This window comes from Rhinoderma darwinii, chromosome 1 (assembly GCF_050947455.1).
Source record: "Rhinoderma darwinii isolate aRhiDar2 chromosome 1, aRhiDar2.hap1, whole genome shotgun sequence".
Lineage (NCBI taxonomy): Eukaryota > Metazoa > Chordata > Amphibia > Anura > Rhinodermatidae > Rhinoderma > Rhinoderma darwinii.
Genome location: NC_134687.1, coordinates 171,020,439 through 171,036,771, shown reverse-complemented (window position 1 = coordinate 171,036,771; position 16,333 = coordinate 171,020,439).

The window sequence follows — 16,333 nt, the reverse complement described above, 5'->3', positions numbered from 1 at the left end:
TGACCCCAAAGGTGTTTCATACATTTTATTAGAATTGGGCAGTGAAAATAAAAAAAAATCCTTTTTCTTCAATAAGACGTAGCTTTAGCTCTAAATTTGTCATTTTCTCAACAAATAAAGGAAAAAAAGAAACCCAACATTTGTAAAGCAACTTCTCTGGAGTACGGCAATACCCCACACGTGGTCATAAACTGCTGTTTGGGCACACGGCAGGGCTAAGAAGGAAAGGAGCGCCATTTGCTTTTGGAGTACAGATTTTGCTGCATTTGGTTTCTGGTCGCTATGTCGCATTTGAAAAGTCTCTGTGGGACCAAATCAGTGTATCCCCTCCCAGAAGTGACCCCATTTTGGAAACAACACCCTCAAGGTATTCACCTAGGGGTGTAGTGAGCATGTTAACCCCACAGGTATTTTGCAGAAATTTGTGTGCACACGATGTGGGAGAGTGAAAATGGGAATTTTTCCTTAGATACGCCAATATGTGGTGCCCGGCTTGTGCCACCATAACAAGACAGCTCTCAATTATTATGCGGTGTTTCCCTGTTTTAGAATCACCCTACATGTGGCACAAATCTTTTACCTGGACATTTGACAGGGCTCAGGAGTGAAAGAGTACCATGTAAAATTGAGGCCTAATTTGGCGACATATAAAGTATTGGTTCACAATTGCAGAGGCTTTGATGTGAAATAATAAAAGAAACCCCTGACAAGTGACCCCATTTTGGAAACTGCACCCCTCAAGGCATTTATTAAGGGGTGTAGTGAGCATTTTCACCCCACGTGTCTTTTCCATAAATGATTGCGCTGCGGAAGGTGTAAATAAAAATGTTTCCCTAGATATGCCAATTCAGTGGCAAATATGTCGTGCCCAGCTTGTGCCACTGGGGACACACACCCAAAAATTGTTAAAAAGGTTCTCCCGGGTATGGCGATGCCATATATGTGAAAGTAAACAGCGGTTTGTGCACACTGTAGGGCTCAGATGGGTGGGAGCGATATTTGGCTTTTGGAGCGTGGAATTTGCTTGGCAATAGTTTTGTTTGGAGTATCACTGTTGTTTCCGTTTATAATGTGGGGCATATGTGAGATGGGCAGAGTACATCAGGGGCATAGTCAAGTGGTATAATAAGAAGGTAAAAAAATTAATAAAATAATCCATAGATGTGTGTTACGCTGTGATCGATCCTTTCTGCACAGGCCGGTGTCGCACTGATAAATGTCCTTCCTTATCCCCCTTTTGGTCCGAACTCCGCACCTTTGCAGTTTGGGGAATTTTGCCGGGAAAGTGTTGTCCTGGTATAATACGGGCGCCCTCGCTTCCAGCAGATATGTTTGGACCCTCCCCTTCCTGATTCCCTAATTTTAGTGTCTTGATACATCGCCTTTTGAAACAGAAGAATTGTTCCCCTCGGGCTGCACAACTGGATATTTTTCTTTCCTGACTTATTGGAGCCTTAACTTACTTTATTTTTTCATCGACGTAGTGGTATGAGGGCTGTTTTTTGCGGGACGAGCTGTAGTTTTTATTGGTACCATATTGGGGTACATGTGACTTTTTGATCACTTGTTATTCTTTTTTGGGAGGAAAGGTGACAAAAAAACAGCAATTCTGGCATAGTTTCTAGGTTTTTTTTATACAGCGTTCACCATGCGTTATAAACTACATGTTACCTTTATTCTGCGGGCCAGTAAGATTCCGGCGATACCTAAATTATAGAACTTTTTTATAACTTTTTGCACAATAAAATTACTTTTGGAAAGAGAATGTATTTTTTCTGTCGCCATGTTGAGAGAGCCATAACTTTTTAATTTCTTCATCAATGGAGCTGTATTAGGGCTTGTTTTTTGCGAGACGAGTTATAGATTTTATAGGCACCATTTTTGGATACATGCAGCTTTTTGATCACGTTTTATTTAAATTTTTGGAAGACAAAGTGACCAAAAAAACAGCAATTATGGCAGTGTTTTTTAGTGGTTTTTTTTACGGCATTCACGGTGCTGGATAAATAACATAATATTTTTATAGTTTAGGTCATTATGGTCGCAGCGATACCAAATATATATGGTTTATTATTTTTTTTCAATAATAAATGACTTGATAAGGGAAAAAAAGGGGAGATTGTGTTTTATTTTATTACTTGAAACTTTTATTGTATGTTTTATAACTTTTCTTTACACTTTTCTTTAGTCCCACTAGGGGACTTGAAGGTCCAACTGTTTGTTTGATGTTCTAATACATTGCACTACCTATGTAGTGCAATGTATTGGAACTGTCAGTTGTTTACTGACAGCAAGCCGATCAGGCTCCGCCTCTGGGCGGGGCCTAATCAGCTTCCGTAATGGCAGACAGGATGCCATTGTTAGGGCTCCTGTCGCCATAGTAGCAGTCGCCAGCCTTGCCATCGCATGGCAGGCTGCCGATTTGCTACAAACCTCTAGGATACAGCGATCGCAATGGATTGCTGCAACGAAGGGGTTAATGCCAGGAATCGGAGCTAGTTCCGGTTCCTGCCAATAGATCGGGGTGTCCGCTGTAACATACAGCGGACACACACTGCTGATGATGCCGGCTCAGCTTCTGAGCCGGAAGCGGAGCCGGCGCCATCTTGCCGATGGTACTGGAAGCCTTTTAGGCCCCGCCGAACGGGGCATAGGAGGCTTCCGTTGCTGGCAGACCGGGAGGTAAGTATTAGGCCTCCGATCGCCTTTGCAGCAATCGGCAACCCAGCGATCACGTTGCTCGGGTGCCGGTGGCTAAAAACTCCTCACATGCTGTGATCTCTATTGAACGCAGCATCTGAGGGGTTAATCGGCCGGATCGGATGCTAGCTCCGGTCCTGGCCGATACCTCAGGGTGCCAGCTGTAATATACAGCTGTCACCTGGCAGTGATGGTGCGGGCTCAGCTCCTGAGCTAGCTTCATCTCCATCACGTACAGTAACGTGAAAAGGCGTTAAGACACCAGTTTTCATCACGTTACTGTACGTGATTGGGCGGGAAGGGGTTAAAGTGTAGCTAAACTTTCGACAAACTTCTGACATGTCATAGTGACATGTCAGAAGTTTGGATTTATAGGGGTCCGAGCACTGAGACCCCCACCAATCGCTAGAACGAAGTAGCTGAAGTGCTCGAGTGAGCGCTCAGCTGCTTCGTGTCTGTTCGGCTTTTTCCGGAAATAAATGTATCGGAGTACGGACTCAATACAAAGTGTATGAGCCCGTACTCGGATACATCGGCTTTCCGGAAAAAGCCAAACAGACACGAAGCAGCTGAGCGCTCACACGAGCACATCAGCTGCTTCGTTCTAGCGATTGGTGGGGGTCTCGGACACCCACCAATCCAAACTTCTGACATGTCAGAAGTTTGTTGAACGTTTAGCTATACTTTAAACTATGAGTCACTGGATTTAACTGTACAGTATGTACTTATATGGTTTGCATAGCGCCTGTGTAGAACTGATATCTACCCCTATGTGGTCACTGTTTGGTGGTAATATTGCTCATTGTATAGTGCTTTTAATTCAGTAACAGTACGTAGGTATTATTCAGACACTGTGATGGTAATATGTGGTCATAATATGGCTATATTATTATCGTATAGTGGTATAGTATTACATGGTAACTGTATGACTGTATTATTTAGAGATATACTACATAGTTTACACCGCGTTCCAAATTATTATGCAAATGTTATTTTTCGCTGATTTTCCTAAATAGTCGATGCAAACGACAGTCAGTATAATCTTCAAGCCATCAACCGTTGGAGTATAATGCAAATTTTATTGAACAAATCTCCTAATGATAACAGATTTTTTTTTAGAAGTAAAAAACTCAAAATGCACTGTTTCAAATTATTATGCACAACAGAGATCAAAACATTTTAAAGGTTGTAAAGAGAACTAAAATGGTAATTTGTTGAATTTGCAGCATCAGGAGGTCATATTTACAGAAATCAAAAGCTCTTTCAAATAAAAAAAAAACGTAACAGGCCAAGTTACATGTTAACCTAGGACCCCTTCTTTGATATCACCTTCACAAGTCTTGCATCCATTGAATTTGTGAGTATTTGGACAGTTTCGGCTTGAATATCTTTGCAGGATGTCAGAATAACGTCCCAGAGCTTCTGTTTTGATGTGAACTGCCTCCCACCCTCATAGCTTTTTTGCTTGAGGATGCTCCAAAGGTTCTCAATAGAGTTGAGGTCAGGGGAACATGGGGGCCACACCATGAGTTTCTCTCCTTTTATGCCCATAGCAGCCAATGACACAGAGGTATTCTTTGCAGCATGAGATGGTGCATTGTCATGCATGAAGATAATTTTGCTACGAAAGGCACGGTTCTTCTTTTTGTACCACGGAAGAAAGTGGTCAGTCATAAACTCTACGTACTTTGCCGAGGTCATTTGCACACCGTCCGGGACCCTAAAGGGGCCTACCAGCTCTCTCCCCATGATTCCAGCCCAAAACATGACTTCGGCACCTCCTTGCTGACGTCGCAGCCTTGTTGGGACATGGTGCCATTCACCAACCATCCATCTGGACCATCCAGGGTTGCACGGCACTCATCAGTAAACAACACGGTTTGAAAATTGGTCTCCATGTATTTCTGAGCCCACTGCAACCGTTTCTGCTTGTGAGCATTGTTTAGGGGTGGCCGAATAATAGCTTTATGAACACTTGCAAACCTCTGGAGGATCCTACACCTTAAGGTTCGCGGGACTCCAGAGGCACCAGCGGCTTCAAATATCTGTTTGCTGCTTTGCAATGGCATTTTAGCAGCTGCTCTCTTAATCCTATTAATTTGTCTGGCACAAACCTTCCTCATTATGTCTTTATCTGAACGAACCCGTCTATGCTCTGAATCAGCCACAAATCTTTTCACAGTACGATGATCACGCTTACGTTTTCTTGAAATATCCAATGTTTTCATACCTTGTCCAAGGTATTGCACTATTTCACGCTCTTCGGCAGCAGAGAGATCCTTTTTCTTTCTCATATTGCTTGAAACCTGTGGCCTGCTTAATAATGTGGAACGTCCTTCTTAAGTAGTTTTCCTTTGATTGGGCACACCTGGCAAACTTATTATCACAGGTGTCTGAGATTGATTACAATGATCCAAAGAGCTCTAAGACACAATACCATCCACGAGTTTAATTGAAAAACTAATAATTAAATGTTTATGACACTTAAATCCAATGTGCATAATAATTTGGAACACGGTGTATACTGTATGGGGCAGCTATGGGGGGCATTATACTGTATGTGGCAGCTATGGGTGGCAACACACTGTGGGGACAGCTATAAGGGCATTATACTGTGGAGGGGGGCAGCTATGGGGAGGGGGCATTATTAGGTTGATAATTTTGTACGGCTCGCAAATGATGTTATAAATATCCAAATGGCCCTTGGCAGAAAAAAAAGATTCCCCATCGCTGGTTTAGGGGGTATGGTCTAGGGCCTTATTTTAAAATGCTGAAGTTGGTTTCTTAGGGTATGTTCACACAGTTTATTTTCAGTTGTATTTCAGAGTGTTATATTCCCATTACGCTCCGAAACACGCTTAGAAATATGACTGCAAACAGTTTAAAGCATATTATTATTACGCTGATGAATTAAAAAACGCCCCGTAAAAATATGTGTTGTAAAAAAGAAGTGTGGAAGACATGTCACTTCTTGAAGTGTTTTACAATATAATTTTATATTAACACTAGAAAAAAAACGCTTCGAAAATACGCCTAAACAAAAACTAAAAATCTCCAAAAATGCCAGGATTCAGAGGCTATATTCTCTTGAAATCAGACTCCTATTTTTCTGTCTCAAACATAGGCCATTATTCGTCTACTTTCCTATTCAGGGCTTACATAGTGTCCCGCTGTCCCGGGCGGTCGGGGTTATGTCCCGCTGTCAACTGTATCTGCGTCCCCAGGACGCAGATACAGTGGAACCCAACTCTGAAGCAGGGAACCATCCGCTCCCTGCTTCAGAATTAGTTCAGAGCAGAGAAGCAGAGGGAGCTCCTCTGCTAGCCGAGGACTCCCCGGGCACAGCGCTACTTTAAGCGCTGTTCTCGGGGAAGCCCTTGAAGTCACTGTCATATATGGACAGTGACGTCAGTGGCTACTGATGGAACGGAATCCCCGTTGCCGATGATCTGGCCGGGGATTCCGCTCCTAGAGGAAACCCCTGAGGTCACTGTCCATATATATGGACATTGACGTCAGGGGCTCCTCCTGCAGCGGACAGTATATGGACAGGATATCTCCCAACTTTCAAGAATCCCAAAGAGGGACAACCGATGTGTCGCAACAATTTTTTTCTTTTAAGCCACGCCTCTAATCTCACCCAATCCCCGCCCATACACACCCGATTCTGCCCACACAGTATCATGCTCCCATAGTGCCTCCCACACAGTAGGATACTAAATAGCTGCCCCCACACAGTATAATGCCTCCATAGCTGCCACCATACAGTATAATGCCCCCATAGCTGCCACCATACAGTATAAGGCCAACACAGATGCCCCCATACAGTATAATGCCCATACAGATACTCCCATGCAGTATAATGCCCAAAATCCCCCACACAGCATAATGCCCCCATAGCTGCCCAATATAGTATAATGCCCCCTTAGCTGCCCCTGGTGCCAGTGCCCTTGCAGATAGTGACAGTGCCATGTATATAGTGCCCACGTACCTAGCGCCACAGTGTCCCCTGTAGGTAGTGCCATAATGTCCATGTAGATAGTGCCACACCCCCATGAAGATAGCACCGGCCCCCCTGTAGATAGCGCCATTGGGACTCCATCTAGGAGCGGAATCCCCAGCCAGAGCATATATGGACAGTGACGTCAGTTGCTACTCCCTTTGCGGAATTCTCTTTGCTGACACATTCCCGGGTGCATACAGTCTTGCTGAAATGCAAGTTTAGCAGAAGCACTCGGGAACAGTTGCCAGTAGTTGCACAGTAGTATCTACAGGCTTGTAGTTACACCAAGCACTCGGGAATAATCGGACGTTCCCGAGTGCAAACTTAACAAAGCGCGTTCGTGAGAACATTTAAAGCGACCACAAAGCCATACTATGGTCGGAATGTGTCTTTTCCCGATCATAGCCAGAGGAATGGGTTATGGTCGGATCCAAGGGCAACCAGTAACACAACAAAACTTCTGACAGAGGCATGGTAATAATATATCTTTATAACAGTACATTTTAGAAAATGACATGTAATTGCACAAATGTATAACTGCCATTTATGGACACATTTAACTGTATTTTAGTTCGTGGGAAAACCCTTAACGACGAGCGACATCGGATATATCTGTCACAAGTAGGGATGTCACGATACCAGAATTTGGACTTTGATACCGATACTTCGTTTAGTATTGCGATTTCGATACCAATTTCGATACTTTTGCCAACAGTAAAAAAAAAAAAATTCTTCCGTTTTCTGATGTGAGGCGCGACGTGATGAATTTTGAACGCGCCTCACATTAAGGGGAGATTCACACGAACGTTGCGTTTTTGCGCGCGCAAACAACGCAGCGTTTTGCGAGCGCAAAAACCATTTGACAGCTGCGTGTGTCATGCGTGTCTGATGCGCGGCTGCGTGATTTTCGCGCAGCCGGCATCATAGAGATGAGGCTTGTCAACGCCCGTCACTGTCCAAGGTGCTGAAAGAGCTAAATCTTTCAGCACCCTCGACAGTGAATGCCGAACACAACAGCGAAAAACCTGTAAAAAAAAAAGATAAAGTTCCTACTTACCGAGAACTTCCCGGCCGTTGCCTTGGTGACGCGTCCTTGGTGACGCGTCCTTGGTGACGCGCCTCTCTTGACATCGGGCCCCACCTCCCTGGATGACGCAGCAGTCCAAGTGACCGCTGCAGCCTGTGATTGGCTGCAGCCTGTGCTTGGCCTGTGATTGGCTGGAGCTGTCACTTGAACTGAAGTGTCATCCCGGGAGGTCGGACTGCAGGAAGGAGACAGGAGTAATCGGTAAGTTAGAACTTCGGTTTTTTTTACAGGTTAATGTATTTTGGGATCGCAAGTCACTGTCCATGGTGCTGAAACAGTTTAACTCTTTCAGCACCATGGACAGTGACTATCTCCTGACGTCGCGTACCGATAATTTTTTTGCCGGGATCGGCCAAAACGAGTTTGGCCGAACCCGGTGAAGTTCGGTACGCTTGTCCCGCTTCGCTCATCGCAAAGACACTCCGTTTGGCTGTTCGGAAACAGAAAAGCACGTGGTGCTTTTCGGTTTTCATTCATCCTTTTCACTGCTGTTGCGCGAATCACGCTCGTCCCACGGAAGTGCTTCCGTGTGGTGCGCGTGATTTTCACGCACCCATTGACTTCAATGGGTGCGTGATGCGCGAAATACGCAGAGTTTTTGAACCTGTCGCGCTTTTTGCGCAGCAGACAAACGCTGCGCAAAAAGCACGGACTGTCTGTACTGCCCCATAGACTTGTATTGTCCATGCGTGCCGCGTGAAAACCACGCGGCCCGCACGGACCGAATACACGCTCGTGTGAATCCCCCCTAATAGTAATCCCATCATGTTTCTCAGTCATAATGGGTTAATGTGTGAGGTACATGATGGGGTTAATTACTATTAATGTGAGGAACATGGAGGTTAAATTCATCGCACCTCGCGTCTCACATTAATAAGTGAATGAAAGCCGTGTTTATTTCATTTTTTTACAGCGTACACATCATAAATGATGCAAAAAAAATTGTTGTGCGCGCCCTTACTGAATGTGTATATTTTATGTATTGAGACTTATTTTTTATTTTTTTTTACTCAATAAATTTTTATTGAACATTTTCCAACATACATAATAACAGATATTTTGCATTCCAGTATTAACAATTAGAAATGCCCGAAAAAATCATACAGATATAGTCCAACCGATGTTATACCATACAAAAGAGATAATACAATAAACATGAAATTAAGCAAAATTATATATGCTACCCAGCCATGAACCCCAATCCCTCTCATACTTATGAATAGAATGCCCCCTATGTGCCATCATTTTCTCATGTGAGCATGTACTGTTAATATGGGCAATGATTTCCGTTAATGGGGGAATAGTCTGACTCTTCCAACAACGAGTTATTGCTAATTTAGTCGCGATAAATACATGTGCTGCTATTACCCTGTATTCCCCAGGAATTTCTTCCAGGTTAAGAAAGAGCAACGCTAACGAAGGTGTCGGTTCTACTGTAATTCCTGAAATATCAGACAGCAACATAAATGCAGCTTTCCATAAATTTTTAAGTAACGGACAGGCCCATAAGATGTGTAACAACGTCCCTCTGCCCCCACAATTTCTCCAACAATGATGAGAAGCAGTCGGGTATATGCGTTGAAGCTTATCTGGAGTATAATACCAACGTAATATTGTCTTCATTACTGACTCATAATGAAGGGTACATTTCAAATGTTTCGCTATAAAAGTAAGTGCATAACACCATGTTTGTGTAGAGTATTCATTTGTGAGTTCCTTTTCCCAGGCCAAGAACGGGGAAGATTTTTCAAATATATTCTTAGATCCCAAAAGGTCATAGAAGGTACGCAGTCCTTTAATTTGCTTCCCGGTTTGATCCCATAGACGGAATATCTCAGCGTTGGCTGTGACCTCAAATGGGCTGTCCGTTTGTAGAAGATGTCTAATTCTAAGAAATTTATAGAACTCTGTATTTGAGATACCAAACTTAGTGTGCAAGGAGCTAAATTGTACCATTTGGTTGTTTTCTATGAATGCTGTCATCTGTGTCAGACCTCCCATTTTCCAAGATCGGAGATCTAAATCGGTAAGAAGAAGCTCTAAGGCTTCTATTGGGGAAATGGGGAGTAGAGAAAATAAAGATGTGCTACACAAAGAGTGGAATTTTACCCAGTTCTGTAGAGCAGTGGATAGGAAATATGGCAGGGATATTTTTGGAGATTTAGGGTGTAATTTTACAATTAGAAGGGCTTTTAAATTATGTATAGGTGATAATGATGTTTCGATTTGCACCCAATGTTGGGAAGTATCTCCCTCCCACCAGTATTTCAATTGTGATACCTGCGTGGACAGATAGTAATGTTGAATATTAGGTAAACTTAATCCACCCTGTTTTTTCCCCTTATTCAATAAACGTGCCGATATGCGTGGTCTCCTTTTTTGCCATACATAAGAGCTTACCAACCTGTGCGCTTTATTGAAAAAGGACAAGGGCATTTTAATCGGCAGTGTCCTAAACAGATATAATAACTTCGGAAGTACCAACATTTTAAAGGCCGCAATTCGACCTATCCACGAGACATCATGCATTTCCAATTGTTTCAAATCTATTTCTATCTGCGCCAACATAAGGCCATAATTGGCCTGATATAACTGTGAGACTTTAGGAGTGATGTTTATTCCTAAGTATTTAATATGCGTTTGTTGCCAGTCTAACGGGAATTTCTCCCGCATATATCCCAATTCTGACAGTGAGCAGTTCAGGGGTATAGCTTGTGATTTTCCCATATTGACTTTATAAAATGCTAGTTGACCGAAGTCCTGAATAATCTCAAATGCAGTTGCTAACGACTTTTCCGGCTGTTCAAGAGTTAATATTATATCATCTGCATAGAGGGAGATGCAGTGAGATCTGTCTCCTATTTTTACCCCATGTTATGTCCTGATGTTGTCTAATAGCCTGAGCCAATGGTTCTATGGACAGGACGAAAATTAAAGGCGATAATGGACAGCCTTGTCTAGTCCCGTTCGTTATCCCGAAGTCCTCGGAAAGCGCACCGTTAACAAACACTTTCGCCGATGGACTGGAATATAAAGCTTAAATTGCAGATGTAATAGAGCCTTCAAAGCCCATTTCCTCTAAAACCGTGAACACAAATGACCATTTAACCCTATCGAAAGCTTTTTCGGCATCTAGAGTTACCATAACAGCCTTAGTTCCTTTTCTGTTTGCATAGTCCATAATATTGAGTACTCTCCTGGTGTTTTCGGGGGCCTGTCTACCTTTAACAAATCCAACTTGGTCTCTATTAACAAGTGTTGGTATCACCTCTGCCAAGCGATTTGCCAATACCTTGGCATAAATTTTTAAATCCGAATTGAGGAGGGAGATGGGCCTAAAATTTTGTGGTGAGTCAGGCGGTTTCCCTGGTTTGGGTAGTGTCACTATCACTGCACTCAGCATTTCCTTTGGAAAAGAACCCTCCGAAATGGCATGTTTTAGGGTTTCAAATAAATGAGGAAGGAGAGACTTTTCAAAAGTTTTATAGTAGATACCAGATAAACCATCAGGTCCAGGAGCTTTATGCATCGGGAGGGAACGAATTATTTTGGATATTTCCCCCTCTGACAAAGGGAGGTTTAAATCCGCCAATTGTTGGGGCGATAAACGTGGGAGCTTTAGCTCCTTTAAAAAATCCTTGACAGCCAGATGAACCGGTTGTGCATTTGCCGAATGTGGTCGCAAATTATATAGGGATTCATAATATTCTTTGAATTTTTGTGCTATATCCCCAGGTGAATATATTTTAGTGTTTCCTATAGGATCTTTAATGAATGGTATCTTACTTTTGATATCTCTGGCCTTTAATCTATGTGCCAAAAGCTTACTGGCTTTATTATCTTGAGAGTAGTATTGTGCTTTGACAGATTGCAGGTTTTTTTCATATTTGTACATCAGACAATCCTTCAATTTAATTCGAAGTTGTCTCAGTTTATCAGTGTTGGCCAGGGAGGTGTCTTTTTTGTTCAGGGCTTCTACAGTACGTATTTGTGCTATTGTATCATCAAACTGACGATCCCTTTCCTTCTTTGCTCTATGCCCCCATTTTATAAATAGGCCTCTCATGTAAGCCTTGTGGGCATTTATTATCTTGAGAGTAGTATTGTGCTTTGACAGATTGCAGGTTTTTTTCATATTTGTACATCAGACAATCCTTCAATTTAATTCGAAGTTGTCTCAGTTTATCAGTGTTGGCCAGGGAGGTGTCTTTTTTGTTCAGGGCTTCTACAGTACGTATTTGTGCTATTGTATCATCAAACTGACGATCCCTTTCCTTCTTTGCTCTATGCCCCCATTTTATAAATAGGCCTCTCATGTAAGCCTTGTGGGCATTCCATAGAACAAATGGATCTTTTACAGAATTTACATTTAATCGAAAATATTCCTCTAAACCTTTGCTCAGTTCCTCCTTATACTTAGGATTAGCCATCAGATATGCATTATTTCTCCACAAGAAATGTACTGGTGAGTTATGGGCTTCATTTACATCCATAGTAATAGCAGCATGATCTGACCATTTAATCAGTTCAATAGAGGATTTTTCCACTTTTTGTAGTAACGAGCGCCCTACCAGAAATAAATCTATGCGAGAATAGGACCTATGTACCGATGAAAAAAAGGAATAATCTCTTTCCGAGTCATGTTGGATGCGCCATATATCATACATATCTTCCCTAAGTAAGACAGGAGCTAGAGACTGGGAGTGGGTTCTATGTTCACTCGTGGTATCTAGTGAAGGGTCATGTATGGTATTGAAGTCCCCGCAGACTACCAGCTCCCCTCTCTTTACCTTGTTAATTTTACGAAATAATTTATTGAGAAAACGGATTTGGTGTGCATTCGGGGCATAAGCAACCACTATAGTAAATACCACGTTGTTCAATTCTCCTATCTGAATGATATATCTCCCCCCCCGGATCTAGGAAAGACGCGATAGGGTTGAATGCGACTGTATTTCGTATTGCTAGAAGCACCCCTCTCTGTTTTTTGGTGTGATGGGAAAGGATAACCTTGGAGAATTGAGAGTGTTTTATTCTATGTGCATCTTGTTCTAGTAGATGAGTCTCCTGTGCACATAATATATCGCATTTCAGAGAAAGAGCTTCTCTCCACATATACGCTCTTTTATGCGGACTATTTAAACCTTTTACATTTAGAGAAACAAACTTAATCATCGTAATATATTAGGATCTCAAGCGTGTAAATATGTGTTATCCTGTTATATCCCTTTAGACCCTTGAACATTGCATGTTGACTTGTATGGAAGGAGCATATAAAGCAATCTAGCCCTGCCGAGACTACTATTGTATACAACCATATGAGTGACCATATATCTGCTATGTTAACTTCACATTTCTTCTCTTTTCTATTCACGAGAAAACTTAAACATACAAACACACTTGGGTGCCTATTGACCCGTAAAAAAAAAGTCGCACCAACCACACAAACATAAACACATATACAGCTGAATAAGCTGTTGAAAAATGTTGGGACAAATTCTTAGGGCTCGAATCCCAGAGACATGCCAGAACTCCAAACGGCAACCATATTGCTATGTGTTCTTGGCTCTTCAGCGGTGTAGTCCCTTTCTTGGCGGCACCTTTTGCCACTCCTGTTCCAGGCGAGTGGGGTACCCCCCTCGTTTTTCTGTAATCTCAGGAACTGGAAGGTTTTTAGAATGTAAGAACTTTCTTCCTTCCCCTAATGTAGAAATAACTTGCAGTGTTCCATTATGACGAACCAAAATTTTTACAGGGAATCCCCATCTGTACGCGATGCTGTGCTCTCTCAAAATTGAAGTAATTGGGGATAGGTTTTTCCTCATCCGAAGTGTGGCTGGGGATAGATCCGCATAAAGCTTAATATGTTGATATGGTGCCGGTATATCTCCCAGTGACCTAACCACTACCAATAATGCATCTTTGATGTGATAATAATGGATCCTTATCAGTACATCACGGGGTAGAGTGTCCGGAAGGTGTTTCGGACGTGGCACTCTATGTGCTCTATCTATTATAATATCTATGACTGAACTCGACGGTAGAATAGCCATCATCATTGCTTGCACATATTTAATAAGATCTGCAGACTGAATCTCCTCTGTGATGCCTCTGATCTTCACATTATTCCTTCTAGATCTGTCTTCAAGGTCTATGACCTTAGCTTGTAAATTTTCGATTTCTGCAGATAAGTCAGAATGTGACTCTACTAAATTGTTGTGAGAGGTAGCGAACTCTCCCATTTTGTGCTCAATATGATGTATCCTCTGCCCCAGGCCTTGTAGTGTAGTTGTTATAGGAGCCAGCAAGGCAGTGAATTCGGTGTGTATGGAGGCACTAAACGCCGTCAACATCTCCTTTAACAGAGTGCCCGATGCCGGACCATCAGTAGTGGGTATGTCCCTGATTGACTTTATCATTGAAGTCGACCCCCGGGGTTGAGAGTCTCTCTCTCTTACCTCTGGTTCTTGTCGTGCCTGCCCCTGTATCTTAGGGCGCCACGCCTCCGGGCTTTGTGAAGGGGAAGATGGCGTCGACCGCATGGCGTCTTCATCTCCGACTTCTTCCAGGGATTCCGCTGCCAAAGGGCTGTATCTGGATCCTGGAATTAACTTTTGCGCACCTCCCCGAGAGTCCGCTAAGGTGAGTGGCGATCCTTTGCCATTTTGGTGAGAAGCAGAGGAACGCGGCGAAGTTGCGTGGCGAAATTTAACAATACTTTGTTTTTACTTTATTTTTAAACTTTAATGTACTGACACATATCAGATATGTGCCAGTACATTAACCTGTGGACAGATAGCACACAGGCAGTTGTTAGGACATACTTGGGTATGTCCTAACAACATGAAATATGGTAAGACAGCCCTGGGGTCCGTCAATAGACCCGGAGCTGTCTGCCCATATATGGTATGGCCCTCGATCGCGTCACAGGAATTCCCTGTGACGCGATCCAGGGGCATCCCCCCTTCTCATTTTCTCCTGAATGCTGCAGTCAGCTGTGATCGCAGCATTCAGGGGAATAACGGCGGAGATGAGAGGTTTCTCTGATCTCCGCCGTTATAGAGCGGGGCTGCGGCTGTGTAATACAGCCATTGCCCCGCTCCTGACAGGAAGTGTGCGCGCGGTCAGCATGAGGAGATGCGGCCGGCGCTGCACTAATGAGCGGCGGTTCGGGCACTGGAGACAGAACATCGGGGTGTTTTGTAGTGCGCCCGCCATGTTCGGTCTTCAGTGCCACCGCTCATTAGTGCAGCGCCGGCCGCATCGCATCATCCTGACCCCGCGAACTTATCATGACTCAGGAGCGGGGCTGTGGCTGAATTACACAGCAGCAGCCCCGCTCCCATACATTCATGTATTACTATACTGAGCTGTGCGGCTGTGCAGTTCAGTATCGAAATACAGGAAATAGCGGTATCGAACCGTTTAGGGATGCACAGTATCGGAAACAGTATCGAAGTTTCGATGCACCGTGCATCCCTAGTCACAAGCAGGTGTTAGTTCCCGCATAGTGACGGATATATCCGTCGCTCTGATCGGGTGGGTACTGCCAGTGTACCCACGCGATCAGCGGCAGGAGCACGGCTGTTATACACAGCCTGGCTCCTGCCGGAATCGAAGGGCGCTCCGATTCCGGAAGTTTAACCCATTGGATGCCGCTGTCCATAGCTACAGCGACATCTAATGTGTTTGACAGAGGGAGGGAGCTCCATCTATCACCCCATCGAGGCTCCCGCAAAGAAATCGCGAGGTGCCGTCGGGTTTCCATGGCAGCTGTGGGCCTAACAAAGGCCCCCAGGTCTGCCTTCATCATCTGCCAGGTCTACCTTCATCATCTGCCTATTAGGCAATGATTTTTTTTTTTCTAAAACAGTTAAATAAAGTTTATGAAAAAATAAAAAATTAATTACAGTAAAAATAGAACCACTTTTTTTTCCCCAAAAAGTAGTTTTATTTAGTAAAAGTGTAAAAAAATAAGGAAAACATACACATATATGGTATCACCGCGATCATAATGACTCAAACAATAAAGTCAACGCATTAATTAAACCGCTGGATGAACGGCGTCCAAAAAAACTGCAAAAAACAATGGCAAAATTATTTTTTCTCCCATTCCCACCACAAAAAATAAAATAAAAGTTAATCAATAAGTCCCATGTCCCCCAAAATTCTATCAACGAAAACTACACCTTGTCCCGCAAAAAACAAGCCCACATATGGAAACAGACGGTAAAAAAAAAGTTACGACTCCTGGAATGCGCCGATGCAAAAACAAGTACATTTTTTTAAAAGGGTTTTTGTTTTGCAAACGTAGGAAAACCTAAAACCTCTACATATTTGGGAATCCCCATAATCGTGCCGACCCATAGAATAAGGCTGGGTTCACACGACCATGTTACGTCCGTAATGGACGGAATGTAGTTTGGCCGCAAGTCCCGGACCGAACACAGTGCAGGGAGCCGGGCTCCTAGCATCATAGTTATGTACGAAAACATGATTACAGTACGGGACAGTTGTCCGGCAGCGAGGCAGGGACTCCTAGC